This window comes from Choloepus didactylus, chromosome 3 (assembly GCF_015220235.1).
Source record: "Choloepus didactylus isolate mChoDid1 chromosome 3, mChoDid1.pri, whole genome shotgun sequence".
Lineage (NCBI taxonomy): Eukaryota > Metazoa > Chordata > Mammalia > Pilosa > Megalonychidae > Choloepus > Choloepus didactylus.
The window spans coordinates 16,193,891-16,216,601 of record NC_051309.1 but is presented as its reverse complement, the minus strand read 5'-3'; the positions used below and the strand labels follow the sequence as shown (position 1 = coordinate 16,216,601).

The 22,711-nt window shown below is 47.2% G+C and overlaps 1 long non-coding RNA gene across 1 annotated transcript; it reads right to left on the bottom strand.

Annotated features, from left to right (window-relative positions):
* Nucleotides 1-1,747: 1,747 nt before the first annotated feature.
* On the bottom strand, nucleotides 1,748-13,667 carry LOC119528551. The gene is made up of 3 exons (XR_005215744.1): nucleotides 13,555-13,667; nucleotides 2,886-2,951; nucleotides 1,748-2,313 (listed from the first exon to the last, which is right to left on the bottom strand). It is a non-coding gene; the product is annotated as an uncharacterized LOC119528551 (long non-coding RNA).
* Between the last annotated feature and the right edge of the window lie 9,044 nt (nucleotides 13,668-22,711).

Sequence of the window (22,711 nt, the reverse complement as noted above, 5' to 3'; positions counted from 1 at the left end):
CCAGGGATCTATTGTGCATCTGTATTTGTGTGGAGTGGGGAGGAGGCAGGAGAGGTTGCCTGGGAGAGGGTATTGACCACAGTTCAGAAGTTTGCAGCCAGAAGTTGAGCCCTGGAGTCAACTTACCAACAATTTCTATTTGTAGTTCCTCCTTCAGCATTCTTCTTCTTAATCTACATTAAAAAGAACCCACATTTCAATTCATGCGGATTTGTAACTAAACATTCTCTTCTCTTCCTTGTAGTCCTCTTGGTTCTTCTTCTTGCTGCCACAAAGAATTGATCCTATAAGCTACCCCATGGCCAATAGACTGGAGCAGTCCTTGGCCTTTGTTGGGACTGTGGACTCTGGAGTGAGCCTGCCTGGACTTGACAACTGAGGACACCACCGACTAACCTGTGTCACCTGGGGCAGCACGTATCCCCTCTGTGAACCCCAGGTGGTCTCTGTAAGATGGGGATCAGGAGAGTATATAGTTCATGAGTTTGGAGGAAGGTAAATGACGTGTTATTTAGAAAGTGCTTAGGGTAGTAACTGGTACAGAATAGTGCTCAATAAATTTTACCTTGGATGATGGTGAAGATGATGAAGGTAGAGAATGCAAACAGTTCTGAAGTCATTTTCTGGCACTACCCTTCCCTCCCTCCCATGACCCAGGATCCCCAGAGGATGTGGTGGCCAACCCCCAGGTTCAGCTGAATTGGCCAGTGGGTTCTGCAGCCCACTGGCAATGCCAGCTAGGTTTCCAGGACTCTGTTGGGGAGATGTAGTGACAAGGGGTGGCTTGTCTCATTAAGTTTCACCTGTGGACGCTCTGGGAACTCAGAAACCAGAAGACCTTCCTCAGTCCAAGAAAACTTCCCAACTGGAGGTCACTTGGAAATGTCATCGAGGAGAGGGACATGCTGCTTCGAGGTTCATCTCCCATTTGTCAAGCCCTGCAATCTCATCAACAGGTCTCCCCAGCAGCACCCCCCACATGGGGCTCAGTCTATGGGAGACCCATATCCATAGCCTGCTGGCACTGAGGCAGCTGGTTGGGGCTTTTTAGGGGTTGGGTGCAGCTGCCTCCCAGGAAGCACCCTCATCTCCGGGAAATCTCCGGAAAGACTGAGAACTACAAGAACAAGATCTGGAGGGATTTGAGCAGCAGCGTGAACCTTGAGTCCCTGGTGTTCTCCAAGTTGAATTATTTATGATGCTGTCTTGGTCTGGTTTTGTTTTTAATTAGCATCCTGGGAAAAGTCTGCAGCCTCGCAGCCCTCCTGTGGAATCTTGGGGAAAGCTCTATAGGCCCATTGGATTGTTTTGGTAACGGTCAAATTCAGACCACCGTGGAGCTGGAGGCACCACTGGGAGAGAAGCCAGGCCCCAGAGAGCATCTCCAAAAGGCATCACCCCCTCATTTTGGATGGCTTAAACCCTATCCCACAGCAGAGGCATGAGGTTTAAGTGAGAAGGTGTCTGTAAAAGCAGGCCCGGTGTCTAACACAGAGCTGGCAGCAGACAGCGGTGTATGGTGGCACGGCAGCGCCCAAGGGCCCTGTACAGTCCCAGTGCAGTGCCTCAGCGGCTCAGGAGGCAGAAACCCTGGGACTGACAAGCCTTTTTCCATCGCTTGTTTGCTCCTGCCTCTACTTTTTGAAAGCACTGCGTGCACTTCTCCAGTTATAGCCAGGGAATGACCGGAGCAAGAAACCAGGGAGGAAGGAAACTGCAGCCCTGGGAAACCAGAAAGGCACAACCACATGGAGGGTGAGGGGCCCTGGAACACAATTCTAAATCCCAGATATAGGGGCCTCCATGTGAGGAAGCGCTGGGGCAGGATGGAGGGGCACACAGGCCTGCGGTGCCACCTTAGATGCAACACAGCTCTCAGAGCCTCAGTTTCCTTCTCTGTTAAAGGGGGTGATGATAATGACCTTGCGTATACAGGTACTCAGAAACAAATGTCAACTTCCTTCTACCTTTTGGCAAGTTTCTTGACCTTCCTGAGACCCAGTCTCTTCATCCTCAGGTATAATAATCTCTACATCACTTAGCAATGTCCGCAAGATGTTGGGGAAAGCAAGTTGGTAAGACAGCCCTTAACGAGAGCTCAGAGGAGCCAACTCCAGGCATCTAGAGAAAGCAGGCTTATGTTTTCTTTCTTCCACTTCTTCCCCAGCACAAACAGCAAGTGCTCAGTAATGGTTTCCGGATGAATTAAACAGAGAGACAACAAAAGGCTGCGTTTAAATCTCAGCTCTGCCATGAGTTCACTGGGTGACTTTGAGCTGGATTCTCTGCTTCCTTGAGCCTGGGTTTCCTTGGCTATAGAAGGGAGAAATAAAGGAACAGAGGTGAGGAGCTGCTCAAATGGTGGGTGATGGAGGTAGACCAGCTGTCCCCTAGGAGAGGTTCGGCTCACAGAGCTATGGTGGGATTATACCAGCCTGGGAGAGGGCGCGGCCCGCAAGAGCCCCACATTTTCACTTTCAAAAATTTCCTGAAACAGTCCTGCTTAGCTCCCTGAGGTTAAGCTCCCCAGGTTGAAAGTGGCAGGGCCTCACAACAAGGCTTTTGTTGGTTTTGCAATGCAAATAAGGAAACAAGCTGCTGGGCCTTTCTTCCTCCTCACTGTCGGGAATTAGAGTTTACCTTTCAGAGAAGCAGATGTGATGTCCCACGTGGGCACAGAGCGAGATAATTGGCAGCCTTGCAACCTAACCGCAGAAGGGCAGCGAGAACTCATAATTGCAGAGCCTTCTCTGTTTACAGCTGTAGGACTCGTCTTGTTCCGGGTGTGGGGAAAAACCCAGGACTCCTGACCACCCCCCATGACCTCAAGAGAAGCATTTCAGTGCAGGGGGAAAGGCTCCGAAGGCCAAATCTCTGCCTCTTACCAGATGTGAGGGCTCTTGAGGGAGGTGAGAGGGAAAACCCAACTTTCCGAGCCTCAGTTTCCTCATCTGTAAAACAGAGAAAATAACAGTTTGTGGACTGAACTGTGAACCCCAAAAGATATGTTGAAGTCCTAACCCCTGGTTCTGTCAGTATGAACTTATTTGGGGAGACTTTGAAGATGTGATCATTGAGATGAGGGCAGGCCCTAATCCAAAATGAGTGACGGCCTTCTAAGAAGAGGAAATTTGGACACAAACTCAGACAGACAGAGAGAAGATGATCACATGACAGCCAAGGCAGAGATTGGAGGGATGCATCTGCAAGCCAAGGAAAAGCAAGGCTTGCTGGCTGACACCAGAAGCCAAGCAAGGAAAGATTCTGCTCTTCAGGTTTCAGAGGAAGCATGGCCTGGCTGGCACCGTCCTTTTGGACTCCTGGCCTCCATTACTGTGTGACCATAAATTTCTGTTGATTTAAGCCACCTGCTTGTGGTCATTTGTTATGGCCCCTCCCTCATGGGGTGGCTGCAAAGGAGGAAGGAGATGAGGGAGGAGGACGCATTTTTAAATATGTTTGGTTTACTCTCTTGGAGGCAGGGGAGCCCTCCTTTTCCACTGCCAACATCTTGCCTGGGCTGCAGAAGTGACTCTTTCTGGACTCTTCTGAGGTCCCCTTCCCGATTCTAGACGATACCTCTGCACACACAATGATGGACCCAGGCTCAGCACAAAGTGTCCTACTGGCCCAGAGCCCTGGCTCGGTGGATTCTTCAGATCTTGTTTACTCTTCTCCATGCTACAGGCCTCTTGATTTAACAAGCAGTGTGGCATGAGATCCAAAATCCCAGGCCCAGAGCCAGGCAGATCTGCACTCCAACTCCTTACCACCATTCCTCGGCAATGGTGCTTGGCCTAGTCTCTTTGCCTTGGAAACCAGGAGAATTAATCACAGACTTTATGTCCTGAATATAGTGTGATCTTACATTTACTCTATCAAGTTTACAGATACTCAGTATCAGTATATATGCTTATGTTACGTGCCATGTCCCCACAGGGTCTCTACACTCCAGGCAGCACATCCAGGCTCTGTTCCCTTTACATCCCATTTGAATTTGGACCACTGGCTCTGTACAATTACTTTAGTATCTACCTGGTAGACAGGTAAGGGTTCCCTGGCTCAAGACATGATGGGCCTAGCAGGTCTAGGTCTTTAGGAAGCACCGGCTGAGCCCACCATGCCCCCATGCTGAAGGCTGAGGGTCTGCCCTAGGAAGGCTCAGCACCACAGGCAAAGAGTGTGGGCAGCAAGACACCAGCCTTGCCAGTCTAACCCGCCTCCCCTTAGTCGGGGAGATGCCCACTGGGGCAGGTGTGGGTTCCCGCCTGAAGTGGCTCAGGGCAGGGGCAGACCAAGTCCAGGTCCACCAGGTGGGGCTGCAAAGAACTCTCCGGACCTATGATCTGGAACAAGGTTGAGAGGACAGTGCTCTCGTGTGACTGAGTTGGGGTTCTGAGACCTGAGGGTGGTGGACAGGGTCTCCCCCGAGGAGAGTGGACGCCCCCAATGTCAATCAGGTGGGAAGAGGAGGATGCTGGGACAGGAAGTGGCTTGGAAGGTGGGACTTGGACTGGTGAGAAGTTGCCTCCTTCTTGTCTGTGGGTCCCTTTCTCCCGGACCTGGACCCCAGGAGCCCAGGCATGCCGGGAGGGACGCGGGGTGCCGGGTACAGGGGAGTGGCCACTGCCCGGGTGAGGGCCAGGCCAGGCCAGGCAGCCTGCGGGCAGTTTTGGGCATTCTGAGACCAGCCATGTCCAGCGGGCGGTTGTCAGTTACTCCATTTACGTCCCCCTGGTGCTCCCTCGGCTGAACGGTCCAGCCTGGTCTCGGCTGAGCGAGGGCGAGTGGAGGGAATGTGTTCAGGCTGAGGCCAGAGAGCTTACAGAGCAGGCAGGGCCTCGCCACACCAGTGGTCCGATGGGATCGATGAGATCCCCGAGGAAAAGGTGAGTCTCCGAGGCAAGGGTGCCGCTGTGGTGTCTCCCTCCCTGCCAGCCTTGGAGAATCGGGGTGTGAGCTCAATAGAGATGCCAACAGGGGAGGCACAGAAAGACCCAGGTCAAGGGCTGTGTGCCAAGGGCTGCATCTGGGACGCGGGCTCCTGTCAGAGGAAGCAGAGGGAGCCAGCGGGAGCCACGCAGAGCCCTGTCCTTGGAAAGCCCAGGTACCCGGGGAGGAGCCGGATCGAAGAGGATCAGAGAGGGGTTAACAGAGCTTGGGGTTCAGAATAACTCCGTCCCGCTCTTCCCGGACTCCCTGACCTCATTTCCTAGCACCACCCTGGAGCCACCTGGGCCTCCCTGCTCTTCCGTGGGTACCCAAGGTGGGCCCCCAATTTAGGGCCTTTGTGCCCACTGCACTTCTGCCTGGAACCCTCGGATCTCTTCAAGATTTTCTCTCACCACCCCACGGAAAACAGCACCTCTAGTTTATCTATTCCCTGTGCTTTCTTTCACTTTGTAGCACTAATCCCCTGAAATCACATTTTACAATATGTGGACAGGCACACCTCGGAGGTATTGCAGGCTCAGTTCCCAACCACCACCATAAAGTGAGCCTCGCAATATAGCGAGTCACGAGAATTTTTTTGGTTTCCCAGTGCATAAAAAGTTGTGTTTACACTCTACTGTGGTCTATTAAGTGCGCAATAGCATTACGTCTAAGAAAACAATGGAAGACTTTAATTAAAATATGACACAGATGTGAAGTGAGAGTACGCTGATGAAAAATGGTGCCCTTTATTTATTGCAATATCTGCAAAGTGCAATAAAGTGCAATAAAATGAGATATGCCTGAATAAAACAAAGGATGCCTGGATTTGTTTATCTAATTGTGCTCTGTTTGCCCCTGCTAAAATGTCAGGCCTGTCAGGGCAGGAACTTGGTCTTTCTCACTCTTGACTCCCAAGGACCCAGAACGGGGCCTGGCACGTGGCTGGTGCTCCATAACTATCTGCTAATGAATGAATGAAGGTAGTGAGTGCTTACTGAGAGTCTACGAGAATCCCAAGACTTAACCTTATGGGGTGTCAGCTTCAAGGGACTAGCCATGGCAGAGATAACGTTGAAGAGGCACAATTATTTGCACCTAGCTCTGTGGCGCTCGGTCTCCCCATCTCTCTCTTCCTTGGCCATTCCCCACCACCATCACCACCCAGGATATCCGCTGACCCTACTATGCTGACTTGGCCTCACCTCTGCTCTCCAAAACATTGCTCATCTTCAAGGCCAGATCCCATTTGTCCAAGGCCCCTTTAACCCTTTTGTAAAACCATGCCAGGTGAAATTAATATCCCTTCCCCTCGGCTCCCAGGGCACTTTCTTTATACTTCAATTAAAGTACTTTTCACAGTCTGAGGTAATTAGGACACAACACAGGCTCTTTCTTTTCCAGAAGATGCTGAGATTCTTAAAGACATGAATGGAATTTTGTTATCTCTAGGACTTAAGATATGATAAGGGCTCCTAATGTTCATTTAATTGACATTATTCTCTGAGAATTAGATGGGGAAAATGAACCGAATTAAAATGTGTACCCTATGCTGATAATGACACAATGTACTTTATTTCCAAAACCCCCACAGCAATCTTTCAGGATGTATTTTATTATCCCCTTTTCACAGATGAGGGTCAGAGAAATTGTATGAGCTGCCCAGGATGTCACAGCTAGTAGGAGGCAGAGTAAAAATTTAAAATCAAACTTACACATTTCAGCTAAGTTCTTTTTATCCCTATACATTCAGACTGGAATTCTAGAAGGTGGCATAGCTACAGGGCATGCAGGCATGGATTTTAAAACCTGATTCTAACATGCTAAAGGGTAAATAAAAACACTAGGTCTTTTTCCACGATGATGAGAATAAGGGTATATTGTCTTCTTTTTGTGTGGAGGCTCTAAACTACACAGACATCTGTCCCAGATGAATCAGAACAAATTGGCTATAATAATGTTTCATAAATTCATGATGCCTAATTAACTTTTTTTTTCTTGAGGCCAGAGATCTTAGTATAACTTATCCAAGGCTGGAAAAGGCAAGGAAGATACCTATAGCAACAATAGAAGCTGATTGCAAGTATTTATATGCCAATTAAATTTCTCCTAGGAAATCTTATAAATACAGAGTTAAATAGCTATTGCATTGGACTCATCAACTGAAGCAACAGCTTAAAATCTGTAGTTTTAAAACCTCCACTGGAGCTAAGAAAAGAAAAATAAGAGGGTTGCCCTAGGGTGGAATTGAAGGGCAAACTTAGCCCACTGAATTTAGCTCAGTCTCTGGAGAAATAAAACTTTACAATAGTTCAAATGAACTGAAATCATTGCCACATCAAAACTATCCATCCAAACACATCTTTGCAAATGATGCAGTCTACCATTTAATGGAACATATCAGAGCATGAAAATTGCCCTTTAAAACATTTCTGTTAACTCCTTATACTAAATACTTCCAGAGTAAAATCTAGTGCATTTTAAAACATTCATGCCTTTTTTCTGTAGGTTTGGTGATCAAAATGTATCACCTAAACAATAGAAAAACTTTTTGAAATCTAGAAAAAAATAAAGGAAAGGGCTGGATGCAGATACTTTTGTGTAGTTACAGTGATTTTTTTTTTCTTTTACAAAAAATATTTTCTTTTAATGATAAAGTAGCAAAAGTTTTTTTATAGGAAGTCTGGAAAATACAGAAAAATGTAATAAGGGTAGAAAACAAAAGGACTTTCACCCATTTCACAAAGACAATCATCATTGACATGTTGCTGTATTTCCTTTCAGTCTTTCTCCTAAGCCTGGTTGTCATTATTTTTGTGTTTGCTGTTAATTTTCTGCTCCTTGTTTTGTCCTAAACAGCGCCAGAGACGTCTCAATGGAGATTATGGGGAGCAGCAGAATCTGGAGGTGCAGGTGGAGATGCTATACGTGACATGTTTGAGGGTGAGGTGTTTCTTGTCTCTGGGCCAAGGGTTAGGCGGGCAGATTCTCAATCTTCTGACAATACAAAGAAAGCAACGAATCCTCTCGCCAGATAAATACACATAGACCCACCCCATTGTACATACAAGTTCAAGGTCCATGTCCAAAACCCTTGGCAACCCGGGAGCTGTAGGCCAAGCGCCCCAGAACAGATGATTCTTAAAGGCCCCTTGCCAGGTTACAGCTCTTCCTTCTCAGAGAAGTTCTCAAATGTCCCCGCTTGTTTAAGTCACTGCGAGTGCTAAGTGTGAAAGGAGGAGGAAAAGGCCCTCCGGGAGTATCGCCTGGGCCCCTCCACTAAAGAAAGACAGCATGGCCATCTCGAAGTGGCCCATGCCTTCTCTGGGAAACTTGAACTTGAAGTCATGCTGTAGGAACAGGGAGACATAAGCAGGTGTTTTGCACATGGCCCCAGGCCCCCACTGCAGGGACTTCCAGATTAACGCAGTCTATTTTGCACTCTGGGTTGGGGTCAGGAGGGAGGGACCCATCAGTCAAGACTCAAGGACAGGTTTATTTTTTCTGTCCCTGCAAAATGGTCCTGAGTCATCATGAGTCCTGGCATGTGTTTGATGCTGCCTGGGACTGATGGCCCAGCAGCCAGACCCTAGCCACGAGGCATCCAGAGCCATCAGGACAATGACCAGATACAAGAGTTACCAGCTTCCAAACCACCTCAGCCACACGGTGTGGTCCCTGCGGCGTGCCCTCCCTCCTCCTCCAGGGACACGGCAAAGCCGACTCCAGGGCAGCACGGAACGGGCAGGGCAGGGGTGGGCAGGGCAGGGGAGAGGGTCTTGTGGGGGCAGCTGGGGTGAATGGTGGTCTGGGAATCCAGAAGGGAGGGATGGCGTAGAAAGAAACAAGGAAGCTTCTGCTTACTGCACCCATGGCTGTGTGTCTAGCAATTCTATTATTTGAGCTTGTCAATGACCATGTGAGATAGGTATTGGTTGGCCATATACCTAACAAATATCGTTAGCTGCTGACTCTGTGCTGGACACCAGGAGACAGCAGCGAACAAACACAAAGCCGCCGCTATCATGGAGCTTACCCTCGAATGGGGCAGCAGACAATCAAAAATGAGACTGGTAAATATATCAGACCACAGGTGTAGGTGCTCTGAAGGAAAACTAAACTGCTGAAAAGGATAGCGAGTAACCAGTGTGGTCAGGGAGGACCTCACAGGTGAGGGAGTGGGCCAGGTGGTGTCCCTCTGTCTGAGCCCCTGGCAGAGGGAGTGGCCAGTGCAAAGGCCCCATGCTCCGTGCATCTGAAGAACAGTAGGGAGGCCATGCGGCTGGAGTAAGGGACAGGTGGAGGGAGTTGGAGGGTGGGGACAGATGGCACTTTGGACATTATTCTGAATGAGGAATGAGATGGAAACCATTAGGGGCTTTTGAGCAAAGGAGCAACAAATAGCATTGGCTTCCCCTTTAAAAGCATGTGTCTGGCTAGTGGGTGGAGAATTGCCAGAGGTGGGCAAGTTAGAAAGGAGGGGAGCAAATTGTGACTGATGAAGATTCTGAGGCTCACAAACATGCCTCAGAAATCTGATGGCATCACTCCCACCCCTTTTCCCTGTCGTCTTTAGGTAGAGCAGACAAAGGCCGATGAGGTCCCGCTCAGCTTGCTCCAGCTCCCCTCCCCAAGTTCCCAGGGTGCCCTGCCACCTTTCTCGACTTCTCTCTGGGATCCTCAAGAGGCCTGCATTCATGCTCCTTACTTGGCCTTTGCTTGCGTTATTCCCTGATGCCTGTGATGCTCTTCTCCCACTTTGTCACGTGCTCAATTCTGTTCCTTCTTCATGTCCTGATTTGGGGAAGCCATCCTTGCTCTGGCAAACCAGGCCAGGTGGGCTGGGGACTTTTGTAGGGCCCTCCCCCATGCTTTGCTCCACACTCCTCACGTCTGGAAGTCCTGCTGTTTTGGGTCTGCCCCTCTGGACTCTGAAATACCTGAAGGCAAGTTTGCTTCTCTCTTGCTCATTGACATAGGCCAATGACCGGCACATCATCTGGACCCTTGATCACCAATACTTGTAGAGTTGATTAGAACATTTGCCCAAGGTCACCCAGCCAATCAGCAGGAAAATTAAGGTTCAAACTTATGATTCCAACTTCCTTGTGGCCCAGGACTTGAATTCAAGTCTAGTCTTAGGCCCCAGCTAGCTCTTGAATGAGCCAATTAGTTTTTCTGGGTCTTGGTTTCCCTAACTACAAAATGATCATCTGATCAAGAATCTCCCAGGCCGCAGGGTGCTCACCCCAACCTACACAACCACAGCTCCAAAAGATGGACTCAGGATCCTAGTTTTGTTGGTTTATTTGTTTGTTTATTTGTTTGTTTACTCAAAAGCCCCAGGTTATTCTTATCACCAAACAACTTCTGAAAATAAATTTTATGGGACTCCTTTCCAGAGGAGGCTCCCAAAAGGGAAGGGTCAGGGAGGAGGTAAAATAGGATTGCAATGACTGTTTCAGCTATAACAGCAGTTCCTTCTCAAATGTCTCCTCTCTTATAAAAAGTAACTCTGCATTTCAAGCCAAATATTTATTTACGTGAATTATTTTGGGGACCTAAAGACAGGATCCTCCATTAGCACCAAGGGTGCAATTTCTTGGACAACTCTAAATAGCACTGTCCTGCTGAGCTTTAACCAAGTCTAAATTAGGGAACCCTCAGAAGGAGGGTCGGCAAAGGCGGGAGACTCACCAAGGGCTGGAGAGGAGAAGCAGGAGCTCCAGAGAGGTTAAGTAACTTGTCCAAAGGCACATAGCTCGTAGATGGTGGAGTTGGAACCAGACCCAGCTCTCTGCACCCTAGGCTGGTATTTTTCCTTCTGAACCACAAGAGTGTGTTGGACAATGTCGGTTTGGCACAGAAAACTATGGTGCCCACATTTTAGAGCAAAAGGTGATGGCTCCTTCCCAAGAACAGTGCATGGCACTCAAGAGGTATGTGTTCACTGATTGACTAATCCCACTCTCTTATCTCCACCACCACCATCCTCTCCCGCCCCCAGGAGCACAGCACTTTTCACACTATTTCATTCTCTGCATTGTTGGCGTAAACTTACGGAACACATAATACAGTTTTCCACTAGTCAATGGAAATGTTTCATGATTTTAAAAACTAGTTAATGCAGGATCCAGGAAAGTGGAATGATTCTCACTCTGCCATTTCCTAACCTCTCAGAACCTGTTTCCTCTTCCAGAAAATGGGGCCGATGCCTCTTGCAACCCTGTGTTGTTTGTGAGAATGATGTGAGATACTTCAGGGTGTCTGGGCCAGTCAGTATGTGCCAGTTAAATGAAGGAAAGTCTGGATGAGTGAATGAGATGGAGAAAGTGGTTTGCTCTGCCCTGGATTTGGAATTCCTCCTTCCTCCTCCAAGCTTCTTGTCTCTCTGTCAAGTGTGCAGTAAACTCTACCTGGATCCTTCCTGAATGAAGAGTCCAATATTGAGGGGCCGTGTGAGGCCAAACACATTATACTGATAAAGGCAGAAATGAATGATAAATAAAGAAGCCCGCACAGAATCACCCATCTTTCAACAAATGTGATATGCTGCCATTTTATTGCTTATGATGGAGTTTGGCTATGAGTAATGAAAAACCACAAATGAGTGGCTCATTTGTTATTCATGTTTACAGAAGTGGAAGGAAGCCAGTGCAGAGTTGGAGGTCAGATCCACTGTGTTAGGCACCAAGGCTCTTTCCATCTTGCTTCTCTTGAGTGCTTAGCTTCTATTTCCAAGGTTAACTCATGCTCCAAAATGGCTGCTGGAGCTCCAGCCATCAATCCAAATTCTGACCAGCAGCAAGGAGGAAGAGATGAAGAAGGAAGCACCCTCTCTCTGTAAGGACATTTTCTGGAGATTGTACATACCCCTCCTGCTAACTTCTACTTGCCCAGAATTCAGTTACATTGGCACAAATAGCTGCAAGAAAGGCTGGGAAATGTAATCTTTACTTGAGAAAACATGTACTCTGCTTAATTCAAGACTTCTATGAGTAAAGGAAGGTGGAGAGAATGGGATACTGATGGACAAGGAGCAGCCTTGGCCGTGTCTTTATGACATGTGTGCTAGGAATACTAGTCAAGGCCTAGTAGAACACTTTCTGCTCAAACCCTAGTATCCCAGGCACCACAATTAGAAAACCATCTTAGATAGTAAGCCCCTCAAGAGAAGGGTTCTGTTAATGAATCAATAAATAGGCTCTCCTCAAGAATTAGCTTTGTAAGATACACTTCACTGTTAGCATTTTCATTTTACAGAGGCAGGAACTGAGGTTCAGCGAGAGCAAGTCCTTCCAAGAGAGCAAGGACACAGAGTCTGAGAACCCCACTGTGCCTCACCCACATGCCCACACACCCCCACCTTTCCATCTCTATGCTGCCTCTCGGGCTATGATGAAAGGGGCTTTTCCCATATTCTGTTTTCCCTTTATCATGGGATTGAGGGAAAATCCTTAAAGTAAGGAACCTGGAAACCTCAGTACCTGTCTTCTGGTAATCCTCTACTAGAGTCTAAATCCTTCCACTTCTACCTTCAGTGTTGGGGTGGCTTGGAGCTGTCTGTACCCTAGAAAAACATGTTCTTAAACCTAATCCATTCCTGTAAGCGTGAACCCATTGTAAGTAGGACCTTTTGATGAGGTTACTTCAGTTAGGGTGTATCCCACTTCAATCAGGATGGGTCTTAATCCTCTTATTGGCGTCCCTATGGGAAGAATGAAATTCAGACAGAAAGAGAGAAAGCCACAGGAAATAAGAAGCTGAAATTCAACGGAATCTGGAAGAGAAGGGAGAGACCAAAGAGGCCACCATGTGCCTTGCCACGTGACAAACTAAGGACCAAGGGTCACCAGCAGCCAGCTCCAGAACGCGACAGTCTTTGAGAAGAAAGCATCGCCTTGATGACACCTTAATTTGGACTTTTTTCCCTAACCTCAAAATCATGAGTCATTAAATTCCCATTTTTATACCCGACCCATTTCATAGTATTTGTTTGAGCAGCCTAGGAAACTAAAACAAGCAGCAAGGATGAAGTGAAATGGAAAGTTTTTGGAAATTAAAAATGGGGTAAAGCTTTGCACAGCCACTGTGTGAGGAGAAGGGGAAAGCTGTACCAGGCAGGTCTGCCCTGGGCTGGGTGACGTCCTCCCTGGAGGCACCCAAGACAGTGGCCGTCACTACCACAGGGCCCTCTGGAGGCAGCATGGCTGGGATTTGTGCTTTGAATGCCACCGTGGATTAAGGGGCGAGAGGATGCAGCTCTATTTGGGTTTCACTGGATTTTAGCAGGGAAAGTCCCTTGGCCCAGCGTTAGAGAGACGGGTGGATGAGAGTTGGAGATCTCCTGGGCCAACCACTCTCTGAGGATTCCTGTGGCCTAAACTTATTCTTTCCTGAGTGACCGCGTGCCCTGGAGCTGAGAAGGTGCACCGTGGGGTAGATCAGGGGAAATCCAGGGCTAAAACATTTCCTGAGTTCTCTTTATCAATACAAATGGTTCCACGGCAGGGAGGCCTGTGTGGCAAGTGACCTTTTTGCAACTTTGCTCTCCAAGGCATCGAGCCAGGCTGCCGTGGGCCTGCTGCTGACCCTGCAGGCAGGGGCCCTCGAGTCACTCACCTGCAGCCGGGAAACAGGAGCGGCCGAGCCCAAGCCCGGTGTGGACCGTGAGAGGAGGGAGGGCTGCTTGATGGGTTTTAAGTCTTCCTTTTTCTTTTCTGCCTGAAAAAAAGGGGAGGCGGCATGGTGTCCTGGGCAAAGCAGAGGCTTTGCGATCAGTCGAAACCCCAAAGACCCACACTGTGAGCTCAGGCAAGGCACTGACCAGCACAGAGCAGATTTTTAACAAACACTTGTTGAATATTAATAGGTGCCAGGCACTGGGCTAAGCACTTTATGGGCATTGACTCATTTAATCCTCATAATCTCACGTCATTTGGGGTGTTAGCATAGTCACAATTCACAGAGGAGGAAACTGAAGCACAAACAGGTGAAATAACTCACCTGAGGGGACGTGAATAGTAAACAGCCCGTCTGCCTCCAGACGCCTGCGTTGACCTCTCCGATGTAGAGGACTCAACACACTTAGCCTCTTGGGGTCTCAGTTTCCTCACCTGGGGGTGGCTGGTAGGGGCGGGGGCCCTTTCCAAGGCTGGGATTTGAACCAGTGCAGGCCTGGCTGAGGAGCTGGTGGACATATCCCCCCGAATCTATTGACCTCCTCGACGGCAACTCATCCCAGGGACGGAGAATGACAGGGAGTTATGCTGGGCCCACAGCCAAGCCCTGGCACTGCTGGAAGGGGCAACCCCGGGCAGAGCCTGGTACCATCACTGACTGGCACGGTCCTGCCACCGCGTCCTGTTCCCTGTAACTCGTCTGTATGCTAGAGAGAGGCGGTGGCAGGTGAAAACAAAAGGAGCCTTTGAATAAATTGTCCACTGAAGGTTGACAGGTGGTCTTACTTTGTTATCCCTTTAGCAGAGTGAACACTGAGGAGAGAGAGAGAGAGAGAGAGAGAGAGAGAGAGAGAGAGAGAGGTGTTCTCCAATTTGGAACACCTCAAAGGCTGCAGCGATCATCAGGCCTGGGAAAGCCCAGGGAGGCGCGAGATAGCGTGGGCCCCAAGCAAAAAGGGAACTGAATGGCTGATGCTCGCGGTGCTGGCTGGACTTGTGCTCCCCGGGGACCCCCAGAACCCCCTGGGTGAGGAGAGGAGGCAGGACCTTAAAAAGTGAGGCAGGGACCCAGGGGAGTGAATCTCCCTGGCAACGTGGAATATGACTCCCGGGGAGGAATGTAGACCCAGCATCGTGGGACGGAGAACATCTTCTTGACCAAAAGGGGGATGTGAAAGGAAATGAAATAAGCTTCAGTGGCAGAGAGATTCCAAAAGGAGCCGAGAGTTCACTCTGGTGGGCACTCTTACGCACACTTTAGACAACCCTTTTTAGGTTCTAAAGAATTGGGGTAGCTGGTGGTGGATACCTGAAACTATCAAACTACAACCCAGAACCCATGAATCTCGAAGACAGTTGTATAAAAATGTAGCTTATGAGGGGTGACAATGGGATTGGGAAAGCCATAAGGACCACACTCCCCTTTGTCTAGTTTATGGATGGATGAGTAGAAAAATAGGGGAAGGAAACAAACAGACAAAGGTACCCAGTGTTCTTTTTTACTTCAATTGCTCTTTTTCACTTTAATTATTATTCTTGTTATTTTTGTGTGTGTGCTAATGAAGGTGTCAGGGATTGATTTAGGTGATGAATGTACAACTATGTAATGGTACTGTGAACAATCGAATGTACGATTTGTTTTGTATGACTGCGTGGTATGTGAATATATCTCAATAAAATGAAGATAAAAAAAAAGTGAGGCAGGGAGACACAGCACGGGTTCTATGAGTTCGCAGTGGGCTCAGGAATGGCGCCTTCTGAAACCAGAGCAAGTCTGGGGTGTCACCTCATTCTAGAAAAACAGAATGAGGAGCAACATGGGGCAGAGAGCGAAGAAACAGACAGGGAGACCCATGAAGGCTCCTCTTCTGAGGGAGAGGCCGGAAGAAAGCCAGGCCCCTTCACAAAATTCTCCAAACCACTGGCAGGTAAGTGCTGTTGTTCCCATTTTGTCCATGGTAAAACTGAAATTCCAAGGGCTTCGACACCATGCCCAAGGTCATACAGTATGTTGTAGACTCAGGAATTGAATCCAAGTCTGTCTGGCTACAAAGCCCATGCTCTTCCTCCTATACCAACTGCACACTTTGGCCTAGAGCTGACCCTGCATGTCAGAAAGGCTTCTAGAACCCACTGCTGCAGAGCCATGCCTCCCGGAGTGCACGACTACTTAAAATGTCTTAGAAACACCATGATCAAAGTCATCTCCAGCGTGGGTGGCTCTGAGTGCAGCCAGAAGCCTGGAATCAAGCAGAAGCTATCTCCAGCAAGGGCTACGCAGGAGGCTTAGTATAAGCTCTGATCAACCCCTTAAGGATAGCTCCACACTAGCACTGAGTGACAGCGGGGGGTTGACTCAGGATGGATCGACTAAAGAAAAGAAGCTGCTGAGCAGCCCGACGCTGTGTCTATTAGCAAGTAATTTAATAGTTGGGTCCTAAATTAAAATATTAAGCTCCCTATGAATCACAACTTGCTCAGACATAGTGCTGACCCCAGCAAAAGAAAGAATCACAGCTCATCAGACCATGGGAAGAATCTCAGAGATTCTGCTTTTGGCTGAGGAAACAGAGGTCCAGTGCTAACCGTTCGGCCCCTAAGATTCTGTCTGGCCAAGGGCAGAGTCAGGACTAGAACCTCCAGCTCCTAACCCTCCAGTTAGCACTTAGCACCAGTCCACAGGCCCGGAATAAAAGAGATTTCCACTTAAAGTCAGGCCAGGACGTGGCCTAAGAAAACTTCATCCTCATCCTCCCACCCCACCCAAACCCACTCAATCCCCTATTAGGTTTGATTTTTGCCGTGGTTCTTTTTTTTTTCACCAAGTACTTTATTTAGGAAAGAATTTCCATTTTTAAAAAATGACTAACCCTTTAATATTCCTGATTGTTCTTCCTCGCCTAGGTTCTGAGGTCAGTACAAAAACCCTAATCCGTTAAAGAAAACCTTTCACTTAATTAACCCATGATTCTTGAAGATCTCCTAGGTGGTCAGCATGCTGATCTTTGGTCGTCCTAAAGACACAGCACATGCAAGCACACACCCTTTGGCTGGCTGTGGGTGGGTGCATCAGAGGACCTCCTAGAAGGTGAGTGTCCCTGGTACAGAACAGACTTTCTGCCTAGGAAAAGGTACAGGCTGGCTATGCTCCTCTAGGGGCCCTGTGCCTGGAATTGACTAGCAAGTTGGATGGTTAGGTTCTTGCTGCTGCACCAGTGATGTGGCAGCCTTGGCATTGTCCCCAGGCCCCAGCAGAGCTGGGGTTTCCTCTGGAAGCCCCCAGTAGACTGCACTGTAGATTCCCTGCAAGTGTGCTATAGACCAGGTTTTGCCGTGGTTCTTAGCACCATCTGAAATGATCTGCCTGGTTTACGTGCTTACTGAGTTTTCTGGCCCGGGTCACGAGTCATGCCTTAGGTGGTTGTCAAGTGAGCGGGAGGATAATCTTGGCTTTTGTGGTGGAAGGTGCTGGACCATGTCCCACTACTGCTCCCCATAAAAAGGAGGTTCTCCCAACTAGAAAAGAGGTTGTATGTTCGGCAACCACCAAAATGACAATATTTAATATAGATACCGTTGAATTTTTCTCTTGGGAGATTGCTAGAAGCCATCAATTAAGATCAAGAACTCTGGAGAAGAAGCAAGCCTGTGTGTGTGTGTGTGTGTGTGTGTGTGTGTGTGTGTGTGTGTTTAATGGCAAAAGGAAAGCACTAAGGTGCACTGGTGCCATCTGCATATGTGAAGGCTGGGAGGACACATGGGCATTGTTCTCCTTGGTGGTGATAAGCTGTGGGGATGGGTCCTCACTCAGACCCTCTATGCCCTCCTTGCACACTTTCACCAAAGGGCTGCCTCTTCTGGGGTGTGGTCAGGGGTGAAAAGGAACCAGAGCTACGCCAAAACCTGTGGCTCTGGTGTTTTTAGGTGATCACTTTATCCAGCTTCCCCAAGCAGTTGCAGATCTGCAGGATTGGAGAAAGCCAGGCAGGTGGTGAAAGAAGAATCATTTTCCTGCCCCCACTACAGTCCGAGGTGGAGTGGTCAGGAAGCAAGAACCAAATTCTTGATGTCCAGGCCCCATACATGCTTTATTTCACTTACTGAGTAAATGATTGGGTAGTGCCATTTGAGAGATGAGGAAACTGAGGCCCAGGGGAGTTAAAGAAATGTCCAAGGTGACAGCTGTAGTTAGGCAGCCAGAGTCAGGATTTGACTCAGGAGTTGGTGAACTCCACAGCCCCTGAGGAACCAAGAGGAAACAACAGCTTTATGTCCCTTGCCATCCTTTCTTTATCAAACTTCTGAAGCATTTGACATTTTCCTTCCATAAGAAACTAGTGTGACGAGAATGACCGAAAGCTGCTTCCCGACAGCTCTCTCTCCTTTTGGGCTGCCCCTGGTCTTTTACCCTCACATTCAACCCAGCCCTAGGGTCTCACTCCAGAAGTCATCACCTTGCTGAGAGGCTCAGCACCACCTCCACTTCCCAATATTCCAGCCACTGACTTTTCTTGTTTTCTTTTTTTTAATAAAAATTTCAATCCTGAGCAAAAGAGAACCACTGGTACTCATTACGCAGCTTCAATCATTTTCCTGACTGAATTTTGACCTGCCTGTAGCCTCACAATGTTCATTAGCATTCCTTGCATCTCTAGTTCTCCTTACCTGGGGGATTTTTTTTTTTCCCTAGAATTCAACTTTAATCTTACTTTCCTTGCCCCCCACCCCCACCCCATTCGAATTAGATATCTCTAAATGCAACAAATCCTCTTTTTCGGTCTATGCATTTTAGCACTTTTAGGCAGCACTAAATGGCTCCTGAAATCTTTTGCAGAATGACATGCATGCAGATGTTTTCTTCTGCAAATCTATAACTCTGTTCTTTTGTTTTAATCTCTAGAATCCTCTAACTCAGCTCAATTTTTCCAAGGCCTTGATTCCCGAGGTTTATGACCATTGGTGCATTTAGTCAGATCCAGGGTTTTGTGTTTGTTCCTTGCTGCATCTTCTTTTTTGTTTATTGTTTTTTTTTATCACCATCACTATTTTCCATTTACTAGAGCTTGATCGAGCAGCCGGTCCCAGCAAAGAGTTCCCCACTGGGATGGGGTTGAAGTGCCCTCTGTGCCCCTAAGTGCCAAGCTCAGGGCCTACCTGCTGCAGACTGGATGCTCATTAAAAGCTCGTGGAGAAAGCACTAGAGCTCCCAGCTCTGGGTCTGAACGTGGCCATCTGTATTCCAGTGGGCTTCCAGCTGGGGAGGGGAGAGGTGGGATTTTGAAACTCATCAGCCATTAATTAATTGGTTTTGACCTTGGGTGACAGATCTTTTCTGCCAGCTCTCCAGATTTCTGTTTCTTCATGTGTCCTCTTAGGAGTTCTTTGAACAGCCTGGTCCTGCTCCTGCCTGGGGGCCTTTGCTCTGGTTGTCCCCATTTCCCAGATTTCCCCATGGCTCACTCCTCACCTCCTACAGGTCTCAGTTTGAAGCCCTTTCCCAGTGAGACTTGCGTTGATCACCTCTTAAGGGACCCTTCTCTCTCCTTCTCGGCTCTATTTTTCAGAGCACTCGTTGACTTTTAATGTACTGTTTTAGTTTCCTAGGCTGCTCAAGCAGATATCATGCAAAGGGATGACTTAAACAATGGGAATTTAATGGCGCACAGTTTCGAGGCCAGGAAGAAGTCCAAATCAAGGCATCATCAAGGTGACTCTTTCTCCCTGAAGACCATGGCATTCTGGGGCTGGCTGTCAGTGACCCTTGGTCTGGGCTCATCTGTCATATGGCAAGGCACATGGCGGCCTCTCCTGGCCTCTCAGTTCTCTTCCAGTTTCCACTGAATTTCAGCTTCTTACTTCCCATGGCTTTCTCTTTCTTGGTCTGAATTTCATTCTGCTTATTAGGGACTCCAGTAACAAGATTAAGATCCATCCTGATTGAAGTGGGTGACACCTAGACTGAAGTAACCTCATCAAAAGGTCCTACTTTCAATGGGTTTACATCCACAGGAATGAATTAAGTTTAAGAACATGATTTCCTAGGGCACATAGCTCCAAACCACCACATATACTGTATGTGAGTGTTTTTATGTTTATCATTTATCATCTGTTTTCCTGCCCTAGAACAGAAATTCTATGAAGGCAAGGATCTTTGTTTTGTTCACAGAGGCTGGTACACAGTAGGTGCTCAATAAACATTTACCAAATGAATTAATGAGCAAATGAATTTGTGTCATATAGAGATCATCACAGAGCAAGAATTTCCAAAGTGCTTTCTCAAAGCTTGTTTCCCCTGCCAGCTGGTTTAGCATAGTGGAGACAGGCCTGAGTCAGAATCCTACGTGTGTCACCTGTTCACGGGGTCACCTTAGGCAAGTCAATTTCTCTGAGAGTCAGTAACCTCCTTTGTAAAATGACACCATTGTTCTGTGGTTCCATAGCCTGGGATACGTCTTCTTATACCACAGTCATCACACCTCTAAGTATTTGTTTAATGCTTGTTTTTCCTCCTAGAGTATAAGTTCCATGAGGGCAGGGATGTTTGCTGTTGTGTTCCCACCACCTCATGCTCTACCCAGCACATAACAGATGCTCAATATGTTTGCGTTGAATTGACTTGAATAATACCTATTTTATAGGATAATCCTAAATATGAAATGAAATGATGCATGTAAAATGCTTACAGTAATGGTAGCTTCAATAAATGGTAACTGTTATTCTTATTAGGTGACCAAGAAAGTAGAACTTGGGTCTATGAGCCTCAGTTTCCCAATCTGGAAAAATGGGGATAACAATGCTGCCATATGAGGGTTTAGTTAAAGAAGAGAATGTACAGAAAGCACATAGCTCATTGCCTGGCAAATAGGAGATGGCCGTTAACGGCAGCTACAAATACAGAAAACTGTCCTGAGAATATACTTCCCCTTTTAGAACTCTTTTGCGGTTTCTCCATTTATCTGTTTTAAGAGCTTATCGTTTCACTTTATTGCCACTTGGATTCTTCTGAGATGGATTAAAGCCCTATTATGTTTTAGGCACTATCTAACTTAGTCCATGGGAAATTGCATTAATAGTTCTTCTAGTCTTTTTTCAAAACGCTTGCCTTCTGGCAGTGCTGGGCTAAATTCCAAAGGTGCACCCAGCTCTGTGTGCTGCACTGTACCTTAAATGTCCAAGAGGAAGTGTACATGGAAATGAGCTACATTCCCTGAAATGATTAAATTTGCAATTCTTTCCCCGCAGGCTGCCGCTGGGGGTGATTTGGTACAAATGTAAAGGCTGGTAAACCATGGATTATAGTTAATAGTACAATTATAATAATATTCTTTAATCAGTTGTAACAAATGTTCCACACTAATGCAAAGTGTTAATAATAGGGGAGTTATATGGAACTCTGTGTTTTCTGCATGACTTTTCTATAAACCTACAACTTCTCTAATAAGAAAAAAAAAATCTAAGGACTAATTCCTCAGCATAGTTCTTGTCTTCCACCCTTGCTCTCTAGGCTGTTTTGACTTTAAGGCCCTCCCTGATTGGAGGATGAATTACCCACTCCAGTTAAGTCTCTGTTTCCCCAAGGGTCTAGGCTTTATCGTGCACACCTGCCATGCAAACCTTCTCTTGGTGTTGCCTGGAAAGAGTTCTGATAAGGAGTCTGAAAGCTCTGAGTCCTGGTCTGCTCCTTCCGGGACCTTGGACAAATCATTTTTCTCCTGCCCTTCACCTTTTCCATCTGCCCCAAGGAGCTAATAATACCTATCTATGGGCTTGTTTTGAGGCTTATATGAGAAAATAAGTGTTTATCAACAGAAGAAAACTCACCTGCACCCGGGGCCAGAAGGTGACATAAATGGGCCAGGTGTCCTGGGCGTACAGGTAAGATTCCTTGGTGTTGGCCAAAACTGCTACCTGGGACCCCTCCTCTCATATATCTGCACGATCTCTGCTCTAATCCAATAATTTTGGCTGTGACATGTTTTCTTTCTAAAAAATCAAATCCTGGGTTTGGAACAGTGATTTTTCAACTGAGGATGATTTTGTCCCCCAGGGACATTTTTGTCACATGGTGGGAGAGTGCTACTTACAGCTGGAGAAGTAGAGGCCAGGGATGCTGTTAAACATCCTATAATGCACGGCAAAGAATTACCTGGCCCAAAATGCCAGGAGTACTGGGATGGACAAATCCTAATCTAGAGCAATCTTCTCACTTGCATTTTCTCTTCTTCCATCATGGGAACAGCTCTTGAAATCTTACCTCTTCCTTGAATTTTACCCATATTATGGGGAGAAAATGGGCTGTTTGCTGTTTTTTCCTGTCTCCAGGCCCAGTTCCTGCACAAATACTCCAGCAAGTCCTGTTTCGCCGCTCCCTGATCTTTCATGGATGAGGGAATTCTACTTAAATTCTGAGGATGGAGAGGAGAATCTCATTTTGAAAACACTTGAATTTGCTTCCTAGCTACTTTCCTTGTTCTCTAAGACCCTCAAGCCTGTTAATTAAAAAAGTCAATCATTCTGCATTCCCAGCAGTCAAAAGGAGTTGATAATACTCTAGCTCTATTAAATATTTCTTCTTCCTCTAGCAGTTACTTGAAGCCTGGAGTCAAAGATTGCTCTAAGTGGGATTGTTTTTGGGAATGGATTAGGAGAAAGGTTGACAGTAACCTTCTGTGTCAGGCTTGCAGCATTTCTGTCCCAGCAAAGGGGCTGTTCTTCTAATCACAGAGCAATATTAGAGTCTCTTCAAAAGTTTAAAGGTAACTGTGCATTTCACCTTTTCCGGCTTATATTAAAAGTTTAATTAAAAAATTAATCATGTAATTTTAAAATTTTGCCATTTGCTTCTCTAGAGATGATAAGCCCCATTAGGGCTGCTAAATTATAATTTTCAAGGAATTCAAAGCATGACCCCCATGCAAATATACAATGCACACATGTGAAAGATATTTTTCCCAAGCAGTTTTATTCACACACCATGCAATCCATCCAAAATGTACAATCAATAGCTCCAGTAAAATCACCAAGTTGTTGCTTTCATCACCACAATCAATTTTAGAACATTTTCCTTGCTCCAAAAAGAAAAAGCCCATACCCTTTGC